At 36.6% G+C, this 22,567-nt stretch overlaps 1 protein-coding gene across 1 annotated transcript in view; it reads right to left on the reverse strand.

Moving 5' to 3' along the window:
* The window catches only part of ROBO1 (roundabout guidance receptor 1), a 1,126,461-nt gene that overhangs the window by 86,373 nt on the left and 1,017,521 nt on the right, over positions 1–22,567 (reverse strand). The gene's annotated exons all lie outside the window — the stretch shown is intronic.

Consider the following 22,567-nt stretch of genomic DNA (forward strand, 5'->3'; position numbering starts at 1 on the left):
CTTTTATTTTTTTTTTATTCCCCCCCCCCCAATTTTGCTCTTTTAGAAACAAAGGTAATAATTGCCAAATGCAGAACCTTTTCATAACAGCCCCATATACAGCCACAATACATTTGACTCAATATATAACTCCCACGTCTTTAAGCAAATCAAAATTAATTTAACCTGACATACATTCCTGTAGTTTAAATAAACTATGCCGAGCACATCTGCTGTTGTGAAATGGTACAATTTTAAAATAGTGACAACACAACAACAAAACAGAACACAATAAAAAATTCCCATCAGACTATAAACAGCCTTCTCAAGTTATTTCCCGGGCTGAATCAGAAATTACATTTCCTTAACTCCTGCCACCAGGGAAAAATAAAACACAAGGGAGTGGGGAAAGCTCAGGTGTCTGATGGGATCACAGGACATTTTGGTACAATGTATGGTATGAAGTAATATATTCAAGCTCAATTTATGTTGCTTTGCTTTTGCTTTATGGGCATGCTCCGTAGTCCACGTAGAAGGATAAAGATGTATGCTTTTATTTTTTTTAAAGATTTTATTTATTTATTTGACAGAGAGAGACAGCGAGAGAGAGAAAACAAACAGGGGGAGTTGGAGAGGGAGAAGCAGGCTTCCCGCAGAGCAGGGAGCCCGATGTGGGGCTCAATCCTACGACCCTGGGATCATGACCTGAGCCAAAGGCAGATGCTTAACAGCTGAGCCACCCAGGCACCCCAAGATGTATGAAATAAAATACAGAATAATAAAAAAAAAAGTGAAATAAAAGAGACAAACGTTCTCTTGCCTATTGTTACCACGTAAGCAAAATTTAAAGGTAACTCAGAAACACATTTCAACTCATATGTTCCCTTCATGAGCGAAATAATTTGTCTTTCTTTTTCACTCTAAAGAAAAAAATTTTAAGTATAATATTTCGTGTGCTCAGGCAAGGAAAGTTAAAAAAACAAAACAAAACAAAACAAACAAAAAACCCTTTTCTCAACTTACTTAGGCATGATCAACAGCTATGCTACCTAGACTTTAAAACAGGGTTTTCGAACCCTTCAAGATACTGTCTTTTTTTTTTTTTTTGAAATTTCTTAAATGATTCTTTTAATAGATTTCATGACTGGTGTCAATTCATGCTAATTGGTAAATAATATAATAGAGTCATATAACGTATTATTAGAAGAAAGAGAAATAAACATTCTATGAATTTATTCTTCAAGAGTTCTAACCAAATGATTATTTTAAAAGAATTCTCCCCTCCTGAACAGTGCTTAGTATGTTCCTTGTGAGCAGAGAGAAGGTCTGCGAATTAGGTCTGTCTTTTAAAGGACAGGAAGAAATATTTAGAAACTACAAAAAAGAGAACCTGACAAACTGCAACAATAGAATTTTGCTTTGAAAAAGCAAAAGGGTATAGAATTATCTTTTGGGATAACCTGTGAAAATAAATTTGATATTAGATAGATACAGTTAAGAGTATGCCTTATTTATGTTTTTTGTTGTTGTTGTTTTAAGAGTAAGCCTTATTTAAAGTCAAGAGACTATAGGAATGATTCCTCAAGATTTTCGAGTCATATATTTTCAGTAATTTAAAATTCCGGAAACATCTCAAAAATATCCAACATGTTAGAAACAAGAAAATTACTAGGAAGCAGATCATTTAAAGTTTTAAAAGTGCTTTTCCCTGCTTAGAGGTTTTACCAGGGATCAAGCCAGAGGAGTTGAATCTTTCATTAATTAAAATCCAGTGTATTCAAGAACTTCTGGCTGATGTATTTGCATATCACATCAATGACAAATGACAAGTGGAAAATATTTCATAAAGTTATCTAAGAACAACATCTAACACAGAAGCTTCCAAAGCATCAGAGGTTTTTAGAGTACCCTATCTTGCATGATCATTTAAGCTTTTAACAACCATGATTATCAGGAAATGATGTCTCTTATCTAAATGAAAACCTGTCTGTCACAATTTAACCCCCCTTTTTATTTATTCTAGTTTCAGGAAACAAATACATGCCATTAATATCCTCCATATAAAATCCTTTTACTCACTTGAAGGAATGACCATTCTAAACTTTCTCTTCTCAAGAAAAAATGATAGAAATTTCTTTAAGTTTTTCTCAGATTTCCTCTTTTACCATACTTCCTCTCAGGGTCAGGTCAAAGAATTTTCTTTCCATACAGACAGCAGGGACCTTCTATACAACAATCAGGGCCCATTATTGTCCAGTTAGGTATGTCCAGAAAGAAGCCGAGAAAAGCAGAGTAATTTGGGTCATGTTCATTCATTATCCTCTGAAGACTTGTGGTTTATGGGCGGCCTCACTCCTACACTCCCCTAACGCTTGTCCATTTCTTTTTTTTCTACTTTAAAGGCTAGAAGCACCTCTACCCCAACTCCCTTTTCTCATTAAGAAAGAGGAAAAGCCTGTCTGTCTCTATCACTAATAAAACAATAAAACTATAAAATGTTAGCGCTGGAAGTGACCTTAGAACTTATCAGTCTAACCCTATCCTTTTTGCATGAGAAAATGGGAACCTAAATTGTTCAGTAACTTTCTCAAGGTCACAAATGACTAACCAAAGCTGCCTTTTCAACTAAATTCAAGGCTTTTTGACTAAATTCAAGTCTCTGTATACATTTTCCTTCTGGTTAACCAGTTTGGGGAGAACTATATGCAACAGGACATAAGGGGTATTTGGTTTTAAATTTAAACTGTCATAAAATTTTTACCCGAAAACCATTACCATTAAAATAATTACTACCTACTTATTAAAACTTACTAAAATAATTGCTTAGGGGGGCGCCTGGGTGGCTCAGTTGGTTAAGCGACTGCCTTCGGCTCAGGTCATGATCCTGGAGTCCCTGGATCGAGTCCCGCATCGGGCTCCCTGTCAACAGGGAGCCTGCTTCTGCCTCTGACCCTCCCCCCTCTCATGTGCTCTCTCTCTCTCATTCTCTCTGTCTCAAATAAATAAATAAAATCTTTAAAAAAAAATAATAATTGCTTAGGATATTAAAACAATCTTTAAAAATAATTAGCCCAAGTTTAAAAAAAACATGGAAAATTAACAGATAAGAAGACAATAGGCTTAAAACCTCTTGAAAAGTTCACCTTTTTGGAAAAAAAAAAGTAATGTGATCTTTTTTTAAGGGTGAGCCAATTGTCATCACTTCATACTTGAAATCATTATAAACTGAGTAATACTCTTTTTTTTAAAAAAATACTTTATTTATTTGACAGAGAGAGAGAGAGCAAGAGCAGGAACACAAGCAGGCGGAGTGAGAGAGGGAGAAGCAGGCTTCCTGCCAAGCAGGGAACCTGATGCGGGGCTTGATCCCAGGACCCTGGGATCATGACCTGAGGCGACGGCAGACGTTTAACGACTAAGCCACCCAGGTGCCCCCTGAATAATACTCTTTTGAAAGGCAAGAACAAATTATATTTCCACACAATTACTGTTATGGTAAATATGTTAAGTAGGAAGTAAAATAAACTCAAAAAGTAAATATGTATTTTTAAGAGGTTAAAACTTGCTATTTTTTTAACATGGCAACATTATGCAGATTATAATCCATCCTCGGTAACATCTCTAAATTTTTTATATTTGAGGGAGTTTGGAAAGGGTGAGGGATTAGAGAATTTGGCACAAGGCTGCATAAAAAACACACTGCTTTCACCTAGATAATGTTATCTTGGTGGTGTTTATATAATTATAAAACTCTGGTTCCTGATTGAGTGTAAAAAAGAAAAAAGACAGCTTTCTTTAAACTATTTGGAGACATACAAATATTACATACTTGACTAATACCTTTTTAAAAAGTTTAAAATGGAAGAATTTAGCCTTTCTCTTTCCCTTTCTCCCACATTTCCTCCCTCCCTCACTCTTTCACACACAAACTCACTCTCTCTCACACACACACACACTCAGAATAAGAGACTTTCTTCCTTTTTTGAATGTGACATCAAAGGGCCCCCCAGCTGTTTAATTACTTTAAAATCTAAGAATATACATTGTTCAGACAATAATCTTTAGGTATAAATAAGAAGCTAAGAGAAGCAAAAATAGAAGGAAGGAACGAAGGAAGGAAAGAAGGAAGGAAGGAAGGAGGGAGAGAGGGAAGCTTTCTTCTATCTGCTTGTTATATACAGGAGAGAAGAGTCAGAAAGATAATAAATGTCTGAAAAAATATACAGAAGCTAGAGAAAGAGGCTTTTTTTTTTTGTCTGAGAAAATAAGGTAGCTCTACAGATACTTTACTTAAGTCTTCAGATTAGGTCTAATAAATACTGGGAGCAGCCAATCTTGATAACTACTAGGCCAGAAGACAAGAAGATAATGGGCCTAAATAATAGCATGAGTGACTTAGGGAAAGTACAGAAAAGGAGCAGTTAACAGTAAAGGTCACTGAACCATGAATTGGTTGCCAACTGTGATGTCTCCAGAGGTCTTTAAAAATGGGAGTTATTTCCATTTGGCCACAACAGTTTAGCTATAACCCTGTGTGGTAAAGGAATAGAAGAGTTGACTCTTAAAGTGCTTTATATGCTATGATTTTAAGAGTATGGAAATTCGGAGGCAAAGCAGGATAATGGATATATCCCTCTGGGAAATATTCCCAATATTTTCCCTTCAGATTATGTATATACAAACATATACTCTACTAGAAAATGTCCTCAAAAATATTCTTTTCAGCTAGTATTACCTTGAGTTGATGAAGTACTTTATATACATAGCTCATATGATAAATCCAGAAGATATAAGAAAATTCCAAGAAAATATTTACATAGTTAATGCAACAATGATTAAATTTTTGAAATTTTCACAACAAGATCTCAATTTTTGAAGAATAATGGTAAATATATTCAAGTTTATCCTTATAAGATAAAGTATTAAGATTCTTCACTGTTAGCAATGGGCGAAATAATTATTTTGAAATGTAATGACAGAAGACTGCCACAGTATGTGAGTCTAAAATAATTTAAGTATTCTAAACTCCTAGAATAACTCTATAAAAGATTTCATAGTTAAGCAAATTTATCTATGGTAAAACCAATCCTATTACTAAATATCAGAGAACAACAGCTTTCTTGAATGTGCTATAAATGAAATCACCATGACTGGAATTCTCCTAATTCACAGATACTAGTTTTCATTATTAGTAACTAAATTCTAATGAATCTTTAAATTGATGTGGTTCTTTTTTATTCTCATATCATTTTTTTTCATTGACTAGCAGGGTTCAATTAATAAATCTGACAGACTAGGATTGTAAACACCACATTCCAGAAGAAGGTGAATGAAGTAAAAGAGTGAGTTATGAGACTCTTTGGGGAAGAGATACATTTTTATTAAAACAGAGGACACTCAAATTTTCAAGTAGTGAAGGTAACTACATTTGAACTGACAGAACCCCATCACTGTTACGCCGGAGAAATTACATGCATAGATCCTCATGAATGATAATATCTCTAACAATTAAAAACACTTAGGATTTTTTAATACTAGGTGTGATTTCTTTTGGGGGAAAAGACTGAGTTTAACTTAAAAGCCTGTCATTATGTCTTTCAACTTTTCAGACATAAAAATAGAATGACGAAAGGGGCATTTTTAGAATATATTTAATAGATACATAAAATACTATGAACTTTCCCCCTCCACTCAAATATCTCCCATTCCTTGAGGATCACTGTTCTGGAAACAAGTCTGGTTGTCACAACTGAAGGGGGGTGCCGCCACTGGCATCTAATGGAGAGGGGCCAGGGATGCTGATAAACGTCCGACGAAGCACAAGACAGCTGCAGGCCACAAGGAATGGTCCAACCCCACATGTTAATAGTGCCAGGAATGAGAAATCGTGCTATAGATTAGCTGTTCAATCGAAAGTTTAACAGAATAGTGGTGAAGAATTATTTTCCCACAAATATTCACAAAGTAACTTGCACAATGCCTGATGTATCATACTCAGAAAAAGTTAGTATTTTTCTCTTTTCCTTACACTTCTAAAAAAGACCCCACTTTTCTTTAAAATATTTTTTATTTATTCATGAGAGAGAGAGAGAGAGAGAGAGCATGAGCAGGGGGAGGGGCAGAGGGAGAGGGAAAGAGAGAAACAGACTCCCGGCTGAACAGGGAGCCCAAAGCGGGACTTGATCCCAGGACCCTGAGATCATGACCTGAGCCAAGGGCAGACACTGAACCGAATGAGCCACCCAGGTGCCCGTTCTGAAAGCAGTTATTAAATGGTACAACTCCATTATTTGCCTACTAAAGAGCCTGAAATTGAAATGCAACTACCTGACAATCTATGACCATGTGTGTGCCACCTGACATAGGACCTCAGGATCATAATTTTGATGTTAATATTCCCTAAATCAATTTAGAAAGCCAGAAACCTGGATCTTTTTTTTTTTTTTTAAGATTTTATTTATTTGAGACAGAGAGAATGAGAGAGAGAGAGCACATGAGAGGGGGGAGGGGCAGAGGCAGAAGCAGGCTCCCCGCCGAGCAGGGAGCCCGATGCGGGACTCGATCCCGGGACTCCAGGATCATGACCTGAGCCGAAGGCAGTCGCTTAACCAACTGAGCCACCCAGGCGCCCAACCTGGATCTTTCTTCTCCCTCCTCCTTGAGGTGTACAATTCATTGCCAAACCCTATAGCTTTTATTTCCAAACTCCTTGTGCATTTCATTTCCGTCTTTCTAACTCTGCTGCCACCACTCTGGCCCAAGATATCCAACAGTGCTCAGCTGAACTACTGCTTTGCTTTTTTTCCAATCCAATCTCACAATGTGGCGAGAATGCTTAAAAACAAGACCAAAGTAAACTAACTGGATTGTAGTATGTTTCTGCTTAAAATCTTTCAATATGGTTCCATTGCTCTTCAAATAGAGAGGAAAATCCTTACCTTGGCCACTGCTCTTCAGTGTCTTCTCATATCACCTGTCCCCTTTCACCTCCCTAACTTAGCCTCAGAGGCCTTCTTTGTGTCCTTGAGTTTACCATGCATCATCCTACCTCTGGTTCTCTGTATGTTGTATCCAAGGGATCCCTTCCCCACACCCCACCCAGTGCTTTACCTAGTTAATTCCTGCTTACCTTAGCTCTCAGCTCAAAAAACAGATCTCCAAGGAACTCCCACTAAATCTGATACTAAATCTTATCCACAATGCCATATATTCTCACAGCAACCTCAATTTTCCTCCCATAGCACTTCTTATGGCTTAAAATTATACATTTATGTAATTATTCTATAAATGTCTATCTCCCAAGCTAGCCTATAAGCTCTAGGGGGGTAAGGATTTAATTATTTTCTTTGCCATTCTTTCTCTAGAATTTACTAAATTGAGAACATACATTGTAAATATCTGTTGAAAGAGTAAACAAGTGGCAGTCATGTTCCCATCTGAAAGTACTTTCGCCCCCCCTTTACAAATCCACTTTTTATATTCTGCTAATACTGTTGTTTTTTGTGGCTATCTCTCTTCTTCACTTGCTATAAGGCAGGATCCAGGTCTTAGTTATCTGTGCATACTGTTTTCTATGTAGAAAGCGCTCAAGAACTTGTTCATTTGAAAATCTGGAAGCCTACCTTCAAATGGCATATTTCATAAAGGGTCTAGAGTTGAGGTACATAATGGAATAATGATACAATTACTCAACTGAACCAGATCAAGATCCTCTCCAGAATTAATCAGGTCTATCCTGAATAAATCACATAACCTTTCTACATCTCAGTTAAATAAAGAGCCATCAGTTAGCGAACTACGTGTTAGTTCATACACTAGAAACTCTCCTAGCAACTCTGTAGGGTATGTCCAATATGCCATTTTGCAAAGGGAGGGAAGTGAAGATTAAGTGCCTTTCTTTCCTTTTTTTTTTTTTTTTTAAGATTAAGTAACTTTTTAAAGGTCATACATCAGGTAAGAAATGGAGGACTGAAATTCAGGTCTGTCCAGCTCTTAAAATCCTTCCTCTTTTTACTACATTTTATGACTTCTATGTTAAAAGAGTTAATAAACCTTATTCTAATGTAATTTTGGTTCTGTTTTGGCCCCATGGCCTACACCAAATAACTTTTGATAAGAAATTATTTACAAAGGAAATCATCGAAAAATGAAAAAGCAACTACTGAAGGGTGGAGGGGAATATTTGCAAATCATCATATACTTGATAAGGGGTTAATTTCTAAACTATATAAAGAATTTATACAACTCAATAGAAAAAAAATCTAATTAAAAAATGGACAGAAGATCGGAACAGACATTTTTCAAAAGACCTACAGATGGCAAACAGACACCTGAAAAGATACTCAATGTCACTCATCATCAGGGAAACGCAAATCCAAATCAAAATGAGATATCACCTCATCCTGTTAAAATGGCTATTACCCTAAAAGACAAGAAATAACAAGTGTTGGCGAGGATGTAAAGAAAAGGGAACCCTTGGGCACTGTTGGTGGGAATGTAAATTGGTACAGCCACTATGCCAAACAATATGTAGTTTCCTCAAAAAATTAAAAGTAGAACTACCCTACGATCCAGCAATATCACTTCTGGGCATTTACCCAAAGAAAACAAAAACACTAAGTCAAAAATATATATGCATCCCCGTGTTCACTGGCAGCATTATTTACAATAGCCATGATATGGAAACAACCTAAGTGACCAACATGAATAGATAAATTGTGGTATATATACAATGGAGTATTATTCAGCCATTAAAAAAAAAAAAAGGATATCCTGCCATGTGAGATACCATAGATGGACCTTGAGGGCATTATGCAAAGTGAAATAAGTCAGAGAAAGCAAGACAAATACTCTATGATCTTACTTATATGTAGAATTTAAAACAAACAAACATGCAACAAAAAATACCAAGCTTATAAACACAGAAAATAGATTGGTATTTGCCTGAGGCAAGGGTAAGGGGTAGGAGAGAAAGGTGAAGGGGGTCAAAAGGTCCAAATTTCCAAAAGATAAATAAGTCATAGGGCTATAATGTACAGCATGGCAATAATAGTTATGTCATATGTCAACTGCACTCCAGTTCAAAATTATTTAAATGCACAATTCATGTATTAGTATATTAAATTAACATGGACATATAATTATTCTTCTCACATGTGAGCAGGGTTCACACATATAAAAAGGTTTTGAGGAGGAAACAAATCATGTTATATTTTACATTCTCATGGAAAATCAATGAATGTCAAAACAGCCAATTCCATCTCTGAAAAGCAATGTGATGCAGTCTTTTAGGACGACCACTATAAATGTCAAATGTATGTAGTCAAGCATCAAATGTATATGTTCACAGTTTGCTATAGGATGTCAAGACATCTCTAACCTCAGTTTCCTTCTCTGTAAAACAGAGCTAAAGTAAATGATTTCTAAGTCTCCATCCATGTCTAACATTCAAAATCTCTTCAATCAGGCACAGAAATTATATAATTTAATATTTATTCCCAAGAAACTTAAAATCAGGGCAAAATTACTTATTATCAATTATATTTAGTAATTTAGTACATTTGAGGGGAATAAAAAGCCTAAGGAAGAACCTAAGAGGACACCTCATCTCTTTACTAATGACCTAAAAGTACACTGAAATGGCTATTCCACCATCCACAAAGTTAACTTTAAAAGCACCTTTGTAAAATGGCCGTATCTATGAGCTTTAATTGTGCAATGCTCTAAATTCTCTCCTAATAATATCGACCACACAAAATAAATGTCCTACAGCTAAAGCTCACTTTAACAACCATTTATGGATTTTCCTACCCTCATAAATCTGTTATAAAGCAATAACTCAGCTGTATTTTGTCTTATACCTATTTTAGTATTTTCTACAGGTGTGTTTATACTGGCACATTACTTATCAAGTCCTGAGAATGATAGTTTAAAAGCAAATTTAAAGTGCTCATGGTATTTCAATCAGTTTTGCAAACTCTGGGCATGATATTATAAAGTAGTAACTTCCAATTTATCCAAATCCTTAAAAACAATAAAACAAAAGGAAGCCTATTGTGTGTTCAAATTATTGAAGTAAGATTTAAAGGACACCAGCTGCCATATAATTGTAAAGTGTAATGATTCTAATGATAACCCTGATGTTTGGAATATGTTGAAATGATTTGTGAATCTACAAGAATGAATACTGTTCAGCATAATTAACACTGTATATACCTATAAAATATTTGATATATACCAAATAATAAAAAATCAATTCATACAAATGCATAAAAAGTCAAATTTTCAATTATCTCGCATATGTAATTTATCATTGGGTTCATCATTTTTAAAAAAGGTGCCCTTAGTGTCAAATAGTCTACAATTACTCTCTTTATGACTATTCTCTTTTAAAGAAGCATTATCTCGGGGCGCCTGGGTGGCTCAGTCATTAAGCGTCTGCCTTCGGCTCAGGTCAGGATCCCAGGGTCCTGGGATCGAGTCCCGCATCGGGCTCCGTGCTCCGCGGGGAGCCTGCTTCTCCCTCTCCCACTTCCCACGCTTGTGTTCCCTCTCTCGCTGTGTCTCTCTCTGTCAAATAAATAAATAAAATCTTAAAAAAAAAAAAAAAAAGAAGCATTATCTCAAAACACTTTATGTCCTAACAGCTCTGGATAAGAGAGACTGTATCAATGTGAGTTGACTTACAATTAAATACTTAACATTAAGTGATACACAATATCACATGCAATATCATACAATGATTCCATGTCTTAAAGTTACGTGAGATTGTCAGCAATGAATCTAATGTTGTAAAATGAGCTACCCCTCAATGACTAGAGCAAACAACTATTTCTCTAAACTTCATTCTCAGAGTGAGCAGTTCAGATGGTATAGATTCACACAACCCTATTACATATTTCCAAACTGATGCTGCCATTATTTCAGAATGTAGGTTGCTAAAGAGAGTCACTAAGGTTTACATCTGTAACTGGGTGACGAGACCACCTCACCAACTGATATGTAGATGAATAAATCACAGGAAAGCTCAGAAGATAATGGAAGGCCCAGGATGTGCTATTTACTAGTGTGGGGCTGTCTCCTTATTTGTCACAGAATCATCTTACGTGTCAATTATTTCTTGAAGCTGACTGCTGTACTTATTCCCTCAAATATGCACTTGGCACACACATTAAGAGAGTGTTTCAAATTCTCCATAGGAAGGCCAGGTGGTGACTGTTTTCCTTTAGGTTAATGTTTGAGATTTTACATCAGTTTGTTTGAAATGACTGAAAGCAATCCAAAACCTTCCTGAATAAATGAAAGAAATCTAAGAGAACGTCACATCTTCCACAGTCATCAGGGTTAAAATGGTTATTTCTGGAAGGCTATGAGAACACAAGAAGTTCTTTACTTTATCCTTCCTACAAAAAAAAAAGGGAAAGGAATCATAGGCCATAATGCTGCTGGGTCTCAATCAAATCCAACAGCATAAAAAAACCAGCAGGAGTAGAGCTCGGCATCCTATTTATGCCACTGGATCAGAACAGCTAGGCGAGAGAGCCATTCTTACAAATCAGTCTCTTGTTAAATTCTGTAGTGGGACTTCATTAAAGCCCTTGGCTGATGGCATTTTACTTTCAGCCTGTTCACAAAGAGCTCAACTGGCAACACTGATTCTTTAAAAGTCTCTACTCACACATTGTCTTTCTTGGGATTGTGTTTTACAATCACAAATCTCTTTTTCTCATCAGCCCCTCAAATCTTCTATGGGTTTTTAAAATCATTATTTTAACCACAAAACAAACAACAACAACAAATCACAAAAATACCATGACAGATCCTAGAAGGGAGGCATTTTGAGTAAGACTTTTGGCTTAAGCAGTAAAAGGAACAATACATATGTACTGGAGATGGTAAATAAATTTAACATTGTGATGTGTGTGTGTTTTTTATATATGTTATATAATGACATATGTGCTTCATATGTGTATGTACACACACACACATAAAATGTTCCCCAAGCCCTGAAGTACTATTTACTGCAGAAAGAATCATTCCCCAAAGAACCCGTCTGCTACATACCTCATCAGAGTCTGGCAAACATGGCACACACATATCAAGGTTCTCAAAGTCATCAAGTAAAGCTTTGGGGGTCTTATAATATGTGCAAAATGTTCATCAAAATGTTGATGAACTCACAGTTCTTAACCAGGATCTTGGATTATCGTAAACCTAACCTGAACCTGCAAAAAGGCCCCCTGACACCATTAGTTTGGGCTTTGACTCAAATAACCACGTTAATGGGCAGAAACAATGTACTATTATACTGCGGCTTTTCTGAAATCAGCAATTTAAGCAAACAGTTCCAACAAATGTTTTAAATGAAGTCTACATCAAAGAAGGGAAATTTAGGACTGAAGGACCCAGTTTTTTTTCTCATTACTTCCTTTATACCTAGATATCATAGGAGCTCTAAAAAGTCACACGACTCTTGCACAAAGATCTCCTATGCTGATAGAAAGCCAAACATAGTGAACCCTATTTAAGGAAACCACAAATTTACAAACTACCCTTTTCCCCCAGAATTTGCTTTTGAATGCAAGTTTATTAAAGTTTATCCCCTACTACTGGCAATAAAATCCAGAGAAAGCTATATTGCTTTACTTTTTACCTACATTTTAATTTTACATTCTGAAAAAATTATTTGCTGGTCCATTAAAGAAATGTCACACACACACAATATGTTATATTGTGTGAGATTAACGTGTGGCTTGGTTATCTTCAAAGTTGCTATTTCGCATCTCAGAAAATGATGAAATGCACAAATGCATGCAAAGGTGCATTTCCTTTAATGGATTATGATTTCTGATCTATCATCAAGACTATTATAGTTTTAGATCGTATGAAAGTTATTAGCAGAGACCATCTAGCCAGTTTTTTAAATCTAGTTAATTTAATTGTTCCAATATATGGATTATATTTATGGGAGGAACAGTGAAGGTTTTCAATATTAACTGTTCTATCAAGAAATTCAGCAGCACTGAACATACTAGGAGTGATAATAACTATTTTAAAGATCTAAGGGTATCTTGTTAATTATGGATCTGTTTAATCAAAAAAGCCAAACTGATTATTTGGGTCTCAAATACTTATCAAATACACATAATTAAAACAAATGAAAGGTATTTTTAACAAAATGCAGAATTTTTTTTTGTATTATACTTTACTTGCCCATTGTTGCTTAAAGCAACTAGAATAAAAATTAACATTTTCTAAAGATATATTTATTTATTTTTAGAGGGAAGGAGGGAGGAAGAGAGAGACAGAAAGAGAGACAGATGGAGGTGGGGGGGGCAGAGGGAGAGGGAGAGAGAGAGAAAAAGAGAGAGAGAGAATACCAAGCGGACTCGCCAGTGAGTGCAGAGCCTGATGTGGGGTTCGATCTCACAATCCATGAGATCATGACCTGAGCCGAAATCATGAATCAGACACTCAACTCACTGAGCCACCCAGACACTCCCCAAAAGTAACATTTTTTAACCACCTTGATAGTCATTGTTTATTGAAAAGTGTTTATTGTGTCACTATGTAAAATATTTTAGGAAATGCACTTGTGACTCAGATCTTAACCCTTTTATAAAGCTAGTGATAGGCAACTGAGAGCACTGAAGCTACATGAATTTTTGATTCTGACACATACAAAGATATATCACTGAAGTGACCTCCTCCTCATCCTCCTTCTTCATATCACCTTCATTCCTTCTATTTTTATTGAGCATTTAAATGCTTCACACAGGGACGCCTGGATGGCTCAGTCATTAAGCGTCTGCCTTCAGCTCAGGTCATGATCCCGGGGTTCTGGGATCGAGTCCTGCACTGGGCTCCCTGCTCCGCGGGGAGCCTGCTTCTCCCTCACCCGCTCCCCCTGCTTGTGGTCCCTCTCTCACTGTCTCTCTGTCAAATAAATAAATAAAATCTTAAAAAAAAAATAATGCTTCACACAATGTTCTAAGCATTTCATATTTATTAGCTCATTTAATCCCCACAGCAAACCTATGAGGGAGACATTTCACCCCCATTTGACTAATAAGAAAGCCGAGAATCAAAGATTTAATAGCTTGTACATTCAGCATTTAAATCCAAGTGAGTGTCTGTCAGAAAAGAATGTGCTATTAATTCTACTCTATGGAATGTTTCCTAACAGGAGCAGGAAAACAAAAAGAAAAGATGTCTCCCTAAAGACTTTCCAAGGAAATATTAAGGACCAATTTTCAAAGATAGATCTCAATATTAAGGAACCATAGAAAATTATCTTTGCAGAAAAAGAAAACACTGACCAAACTATATTAATCAGCACCCAAAACATTCAAATCTCTATGGACAAAATAAATATTACTGAGAATCTGATGAATTTTTAATTGTTTTGGAAGGAGTTGATGAGAAAAATAATCATAACGACAATTGCTCTTGCATAAGCACTTCATAATCCTCAAACCACTTTTATGAGAATATAAATATTGTGTTATCTTATTCTATTTCCTATCAGCTCACTGATGTTTACATTACATGTGCATTTATTTTTCAACAGATGAGAACCCTGAAATTCAGACAAGTTGAGTGACTTGCCCAGGATCTCACAGTTGGTACGTATCAGGGCAGCCCTTAATTCACCCACACAGAAAATGTTACCTGAGCACCAATGATGCCCCAAAGACTGAGAAGGCAAAGCAAACAAAGTGTTCTAAGGAACTCAGAGTGAAGTGGGGCAGACATTAAGTAAATAGCATCCAATGGATACGCGAATGGGGGAATCCCTAAGCTGCACTTGGGTGAGGACAGTGTGCCAAGCTTCCTTGAGGATGCTCATCTGAGTTGAGTCTCGGAAGGAGTCATTAGCAAGTAGAAGATAGGGCAGGTGGGGGACAGGGCATTTTAGACCAAGGGACCAACATAAAGAAAAGCCCAGGGGTAAGCAACATGGGGGTACGTGCATGAAGAAAATGCACATAAACAATACAATGGTACGGTACTAAAGGGAGCAGTGAGAGGTGACTGAGTGGCCAGGAGAAGCACTGTTAAGTATTCTGGATCTTACCCCGGAGAGATGGGGTATGATGTTCAGATTTGTGTTTTAGGGAAATGAACCTGTTGTGTGGAGAATGGGTTCTATCGGACAAGATGGAAGCAAGGAAATTGGATAGAGATTGACAGACGACAGAAGCCTGACTAAAAGCAGTGAGGCAAGGGTTAGAGAGGTGGTGGGAGGGTTAAGAAAATATTTAAAAGGCAAAAATAAGTAGGATTTTGTGACAGTTGACATGGGAGAAGTGCAAGAGTAGAGCATGACCCCCACCACCCAGGCTATCTACTGGTATGTATCTGTGGGTTGTCCTGCTTTCCACTGATGCAGAGAATATGAGAGAATTCAGTGTCCGCCTCCTAGTCTGCTCCCATGTTAACTGCATCACTATTATTTCCTGTGAATAAATATTCACACTCAGGGTTTGTAGAAACCCAAAAGCTTCGACAAGCCTCCGACAGCTGTGTCTTGTCTCACTGAAAGTTATAACTGCTATTCAACTCCTAGTTCATTGGGACATTAAGTGGGGCCAATCATAAACTGTCGTGCCTGAGGTATTTCCGCAAAGCTGCTTGTTTGAAGCATGTGGTTCGCTAGCAGCAAGGAGAGAGGCTCTAGGAAACATCCCATTAGCAGCAATTAAGTCAGCCAAAAGACAGCGCGGGTCTTTTTTTTTTTCTGCCTTTGTGTCTCCTTGGTCTCACGTCAATCTCAGACTTTAAGGCTCAGCCTTCCAGAAGCTGTCAGTGGCTAATCAATCCTAATGAGGAAGTACTCCGTCCCTTCATCATATAGTAGGCATAAATACTTATGGGAAGCACCAGACAAAATAACAATTCTTCGGGACAGAAGAGAATGCACATCCTTTTGATGATTCATTTGAACAATTCCTATTGTATGCCAACAATAAATTTAAAGAGATAGCAACATCATTCATCAGACCATATTTTACAATTAAAAAAAAAAACAGGTGATGAAATAGAGAAAATGGAGAAATTTCACATCAGAGGAAGAAAAATGGACACACACTTATCAGAAAAGGGCTGGGATTTCATAGAAATCCCACTCGTCTGGTAACAGAGCTTCACCTGGTTTAGAGATGTTTGGTATCTGCCTTTTCTTTTAACAGAGCTATTGCTGAAAAGGCAGAAAAGCAACTGTTTTTTAAGCTTCAAAGAATAACTGGTCTCTAAGAGTGGCCTGCAGAGGAGTGCAGTGAAGTGTGAACTAAGATCTAAATGTCCAGCTTCCTGTGTCAGACTGGCCCAGCACTCAGGGCTGAGGGAAACGAGAAGACTAAATGTCTTTTTAGTTCCTATTGTAAGAGAGACAAACAAAAGTGGGATTAGATTTTCTTAATGGTTCAACTCCGCAAAGATAAAATGTGATGGTTCGGGGAATGGATGGGGTATGGAAGTCTGTTTTCAGTCTGGTTTCCTGTGACAGACACAGTGACGAGAACATGATCATTCTGGTGGCAGTCACAAATTCACTTTGGAAATAAAATTGTGACAGTAATAAGAGCTGCTTTCTCTGTAAAGTTGCAAAGGGAGTAGAAAAATTAATAATGCCCTCAAGTTTGCCTGGTTTAAGCAATGAGGATCACTGAAGCAAAGAATCATACAACCTCTTAGAAGTAGCACATAGACTTGGGAACAGGAGAAATTCAAGAGTTTAAACTAAACTCTCTATGGCCTCATGCTCCATCTTTCTTTCTGGATGGCACTCCTCAAAAGTGGAATGATTTAAAAAGCTATCAACATGACCATCATCATAGATGCATAATTACTCATTTCAAAGTGTTTGTTATTAATACAACAGTAAATAAAATTATTTTTCTTCCTTTATTTTTCATTTAGTGCTTTGAAGTTGCCTCCACCATGCTTTTCCTATAGTCTAACTTCAACCAGACCAAACCAAAACAAAACAAAAAAACCTTCACTTTTTAAATTAACCATGAGTTGGTTCACAAATAAAAATCAGTAAAAAATTTAGGTTAGCTATCATGTGATTCTAAGAAGGACTTCAAGGTCCACCTGGCAAACATCTAATAAAGGTCTAATAGGTTGAGATTACAATAATAAAATAATATGAAACAAACCTGTGATCATTCTCAGAACACCAAGCAGAGGCATAAATTCTAGCAGTTTCAATGGCACACTGTTTAAAAACCTGGCAGGGAGCCTCTATGCATCTATTTTGTTCTGGTTAGATTTTCTATTTTATAGGTATGTCACAACCTATAAAATGGTTATAAATACCACAGTATATATCTTGCGCCTTAAAAGACAGGGTCACCATACAATGTTAAACACAAGTTCAGAAGAGAATTCATTCCTACCCAACACAGAGCCAGCAATCCTAACACTTGCCAAATTGAGACACTGACAATGTAATCAATCAAAACTGAGATGACATTAAAAAGATGCCTGATTTTTTGTGTGTATTTTAGGTTCACAAAGAGAATTCTTGAGGAGATGTGGAGATGTTACTTGCATGGAGAGTAAACAAGGGCAGAGACACATTAAGTATATATAGTAACATTGATGGTTTAAATTTATAGGTAACAAAATTTAAATTGCTCCAGAGAAGGGAGACTAGATGGCTCAGTGGGTTAAGCATCCAACTCTTGGTTTCAGCTCAGGTCATGATCTCAGGGTTGTAAGATCGAGCCCTACTTCGCGGTCCACACTCAATGCAGAGTTGGCTTGAGATCCTCTACCTCCCCCTCTGCCCTCTCTACACTCTCTTTCTTTCTCTCTCTCAAATAAATAAATAAATAAATAAAATATTTTAAAAAGGGGGCGCCTGGGTGGCTCAGTCAGTTAAGCAACTGCCTTCGGCTCAGGTCATGATCCTGGAGTCCCGGGATCGAGTCCTGCATCGGGCTCCCTGCTCAGCGGGGAATCTGCTTCTCCTCCCTCTGACCCTCCTCCCTCTCATGCTCTCTGTCTCTCATTCTCTCTCTCGCAAATAAATAAATAAAATCTTAAAAAAAAAAAATCTTAAAAAAAGTTATTCCAGAGAATAATAGAATGTTAAGTTATGTTAACTGAATTTTCAAGTTAACTGGGGGTTTAAGCAGAAAGACTTTTCTGTTGTAATCATTCCAAACAACATTATTTCAACATTTTTTATTGGTCATGTAATCGACATTAATTATTTTTCAATAGGTTGAAGTACTGCAGAGCCTTTGAGTCTCATTCAGTTTCAATGATACCCCAAAACTGACATGCAAGTTAAAGGACTCTGGATATTCTTTTTGAAGAATTGCCTAAATATTTACAGAGCCCAGGATGTACACATTTTTATTTATTTATTTATTTATTTATTTATTTATTTATTTATTTATTTATTTATTTATTTATTTTTTAAGATTTTATTTATTTATTTGAGAGAGAGAGAGCTCATGAGAGGGGGGGAGGGTCAGAGGGAGAAGCAGACTCCCCGTTGAGCAGGGAGCCCGATGGGGGACTTGATCCCGGGACTCTGGGATCATGACCTGAGCTGAAGGCAGTCGCTTAACCAACTGAGCCACCCAGGCGCCCGATGTACACATTTTTAATCAAAAATGTCTTAACATTGCCAAATTTTATTACAATTTTCCTTTTTTCAGAGTAAAATAAAATCTGCTGTGTTATAAATAATCAGTATTTTGATTTGGCTCAATGGCTTTGCGTTTGGCTGCCCAAGAAGTAATCCATCCAATGTCACATGAGATATATATGTGGTGTAGGTTTTAGAAGTGCAGTTACTTGCTAATAACAGGGTATGACCTCAAATTTTACTCATGGCTTGGACTGATTAATTGAAGCTTCCAAGTGGTCATAAAGGCGAATAAACAGTTTTTGAGGCTATCTGCTCATGGATCATCTTACCAGTCTTAGAATTACCTGGAAACACCCTATTTTAAGGAAAGGTAACCTGAGGTGCTAAGAATCAAAATGATTGCAAAACAGCCACTCTTCAAGGCAACAGAATCAGAATTGGGGTCAAATACCCTCTGCTGAATGTTCTTCCATAACAATAACACTCCACTGAACATGAAAGGTAATCTCTTTGATCATTTCTATTCCCGAATCTTTATTATTTTCATTAATTTATCTAGTTATTTTGCAAAACTTCAATGTAAGTCTAGCACTAGGGCTTTGACAGCACACACCCCCCAACACATTTACTATGGAAACTGGTAAAGTTTCTTTTGTAATGAAAATGTAAAACTTTATATTTGAGAAGGGTTTTGAATAATTTGGGGATCATAAATCATCATGACTATATTAGTAGTTCACATACCTCATTTACAACAGCAGAGAAAGAACAACCCTATCTGTCTAGAATTACCTGAACCATACCATTTTCTTACTAAGTAGCCAATAATTATTAAAAATTAAGCAATAAAGCTGTCAATAATAACACTAAAATGAATACAATACTGCTTAGTTATGAAACATTTACTCTGTAACAGACAATATGTTAAACTTTTTTTTTTAAAGATTTTATTTATTTATTTGAGAGAGAGAGAATGAGAGACAGAGAGCATGAGAGGGGGGAGGGTCAGAGGGAGAAGCAGACCCCCCGCTGAGCAGGGAGCCCGATGCGGGACTCGATCCCGGGACTCCAGGATCATGACCTGAGCCGAAGGCAGTCGCTCAACCGACTGAGCCACCCAGGCGCCCTAAACTTTTTTTATATACAAAATTTAATTTAATCCTTATAAAAGCTCTGAGTAAATGGGTAAATACCCGTTTTACACATGAGGCAACTGAGGTTCAAGAAGTTTAAATCACCTTTTCTATGTCACAAAGTTAGTCAATGACAGAAACAAGATTCAACTAAATTCTGACTCTAATGTCTATGTTCTTAGCTATATAATTCTTTGTAATAGATTTCTTCCAGCTCTGATAATACCCAAACTCTAAAGAAAAATTTTAAAGTCCTTTATTCTTTCTATAGTTCAAGTAAGTTCTCACCCCAGGGATTCATGAACTTGCTTGTTTAAAATAAAAAATAAAGGGGAACTTGGCTGAATCAGTCAGTGGAGCATGCAACTATTGATTGTGGGGTTGTGAGTTCAAGTCCCACGTTGGCCATGGAGCTTCTTACTTTATTTAATTTTTTTAAAGATTTATTTATTTATTTGAGAGAGAGAGAGAGAGAGAGAGAAAGAGCACAAGCAGGAGGGGCAGAGGAAGAGAGAGAGAGAATTTCAAGCAGATTTCACACTGAGTGCGGAGACTGCATGGGGCTTACTCTTTAAAAACAAAAATAAAACATAAAAACAAATTAAATTTCTATGTTCAGACCCAGATTCTTAAATCAGGTTCTCCAGGGGCATCCCAGATAATTGGCATATTTAATAAGCTTCAGATAAGTATAGCTATGTAAATTCAGATACATTCAGATAACAAACTTCAGATAAGTTTAGGACACCCTGCCTAGTTCTACCTAGTTCTACCTCTAGTCCCTTTCAAACACAGACCAGTAGGCAGCCATCATAAGATGGCAGTCTCTTCAACTTTGATCCCACAGAACCTACTACTGACATTCAGAATCAAAGCCACCAGAAGATGCTTGAATTTCCCTTAGGATGTCCCTATGATATTTTTACCACTCAAGCAGAAGGTTGGAATCCATATTCATATTTCGTATTAACAAGTATTTATTAAATAATGTGCCTACTCTATGTCCAGTATGATGCTAATCACTGTGAAGACTACACAAGTACAAAAAATAAGAAAATCCTTAGAAGGAATATTGAAAGAAAAATGTACAGGTAGAGTCTCCAAGAAAGCAGAATTGGGATTTCAAGAAAAAAAAAAAAAAAAAAAAAAACGGAAAAAAAGAAGTAATTCTCAAATCAAATTTATTTTTTAAATATTAGAACTAATCATGTCTGTACTGGGGATGAAAATCCAATGGGCACCCTCACTGAAGAGTGTTTTTTTCCCAGTAACTTCTACCTGGAGCACAGAGTTTCGTTGCCCAACATCAACTCCCAAAATTAAGTATTTCTTGTATGAGGGGTGAAGGAAAGGAAGATTATTTGAGCCCATACTGACTCTAGTAGTTTCTTTTAAAAATGAGCCACAAATAAAATACAAATTAATACACTACTGAATTTGTTATAATGGTTTCCTGCTATCAAATGGATTCATTTCAAATTAGTTTCTCTTGTAGTAAGTAGTATTTTTCTGTATTCAATCTCAAATGAAGAAAAAAAATACAACTTCTCAAGTTTCCTTTTTTTTTCCCTTAGTTATCTTCTGTAGTTGGGAATCATGTTACTTTCTTTGGCATATTATGCATACTATCCTAGAATGTTAAAGATATTTTAACAGTGATATTAATATGCAAATTTTATTTTAATATTTGGATAAAAGAATACATTCTCACCAATATACAGATCTTTCATAAGTTTATAGAAAACCCAATGCAGTTGAAATAAAAAATTCTAAATTCTTTTTTTTTAAGATTATATTTATTTATTTGACAGAGAGAGACACAGCGAGAGAGGGAACACAAGCAGGGGGAGTGGGAGAGGGAGAAGCAGGCTTCCTGCGGAGCAGGGAGCCCGATGAGGGGCTCGATCCCAGGACCCTGGGATCATGACCTGAGCCAAAGGCAGATGCTTAACGACTGAGCCAGCCAGGTGCCCCTTAATTCTAAATTCTTAAGGTAGGTTCCAGATATGATCATTTGTACCCAATTTCCATTGAAATCTGGGCTTAGGGAGTAAGAATTCCATATGGAAAACTTAAGGCTGAATTAGCTTTGGATTCAGTTTAAAATTTCAGGAAGGTAAAAAAAAATTAAAAAATAAATAAAATTGCAGGAAGAAATTCTGTTTTGATTTCAATGTCCACTGTAGACACAGAGGACTGGCTATTACTAATAAAAGCATCAGACTCCCAAGGTAAAGGACTTTAAAACATAAAGTGAAACATATCTCTTTGACTAATGTGATAGACAACCAGCCTCCCTGTCACAACTGCCTAAAGACAGACACAGCTTTTCATGCCTTGTCTTAGTTCTGGGCTCCTTTTACTCCCTCTGGAGGGCTTTTGAAGATTTGACATCTCTTAAATTTGTGCTTTCTCTAAACGTAAAGGGGTTTCCTTTTCTTACAGTTTTAGTCTTACATGGAGTTCAGGTCTAACTCAGATTAAAGAGAAGTAGTCTAGGCCTTAGAAATTCAATGTTTGTTCTTGATCTTTCTTTTCTTTTGTTTTTATGAGGTTGAGCTAAAAACCCTAAAGTGGGACATAATGGCTTACAGAAACAAAGAAAATATTCTTTCTTCTTTCTTCTTCTTCTTCTTTTTTTTTAACTGTAAAAAGCCCACAAGGCTCTTTTATAGAAAGCCCACAGGAGAAGCACTCCTCAAAAGCCACCTTTTTCTTCACAATAGTCTTAGAGGAGACAGTGTCCAGAAAAGATGACAGAGCCAAGTGTTGCTAATGTCAGACCCAGAAACAAGCTAAGTGGTTTAGGGCCCAAATCCCTGTTTACTCTATATACTTGTCAAAA

This window comes from Mirounga angustirostris, unplaced genomic scaffold (genome assembly GCF_029215605.1).
Source record: "Mirounga angustirostris isolate CCGP_5_RB_7025 unplaced genomic scaffold, mMirAng1.0.hap1 SCAF_1, whole genome shotgun sequence".
Taxonomy (NCBI): domain Eukaryota; kingdom Metazoa; phylum Chordata; class Mammalia; order Carnivora; family Phocidae; genus Mirounga; species Mirounga angustirostris.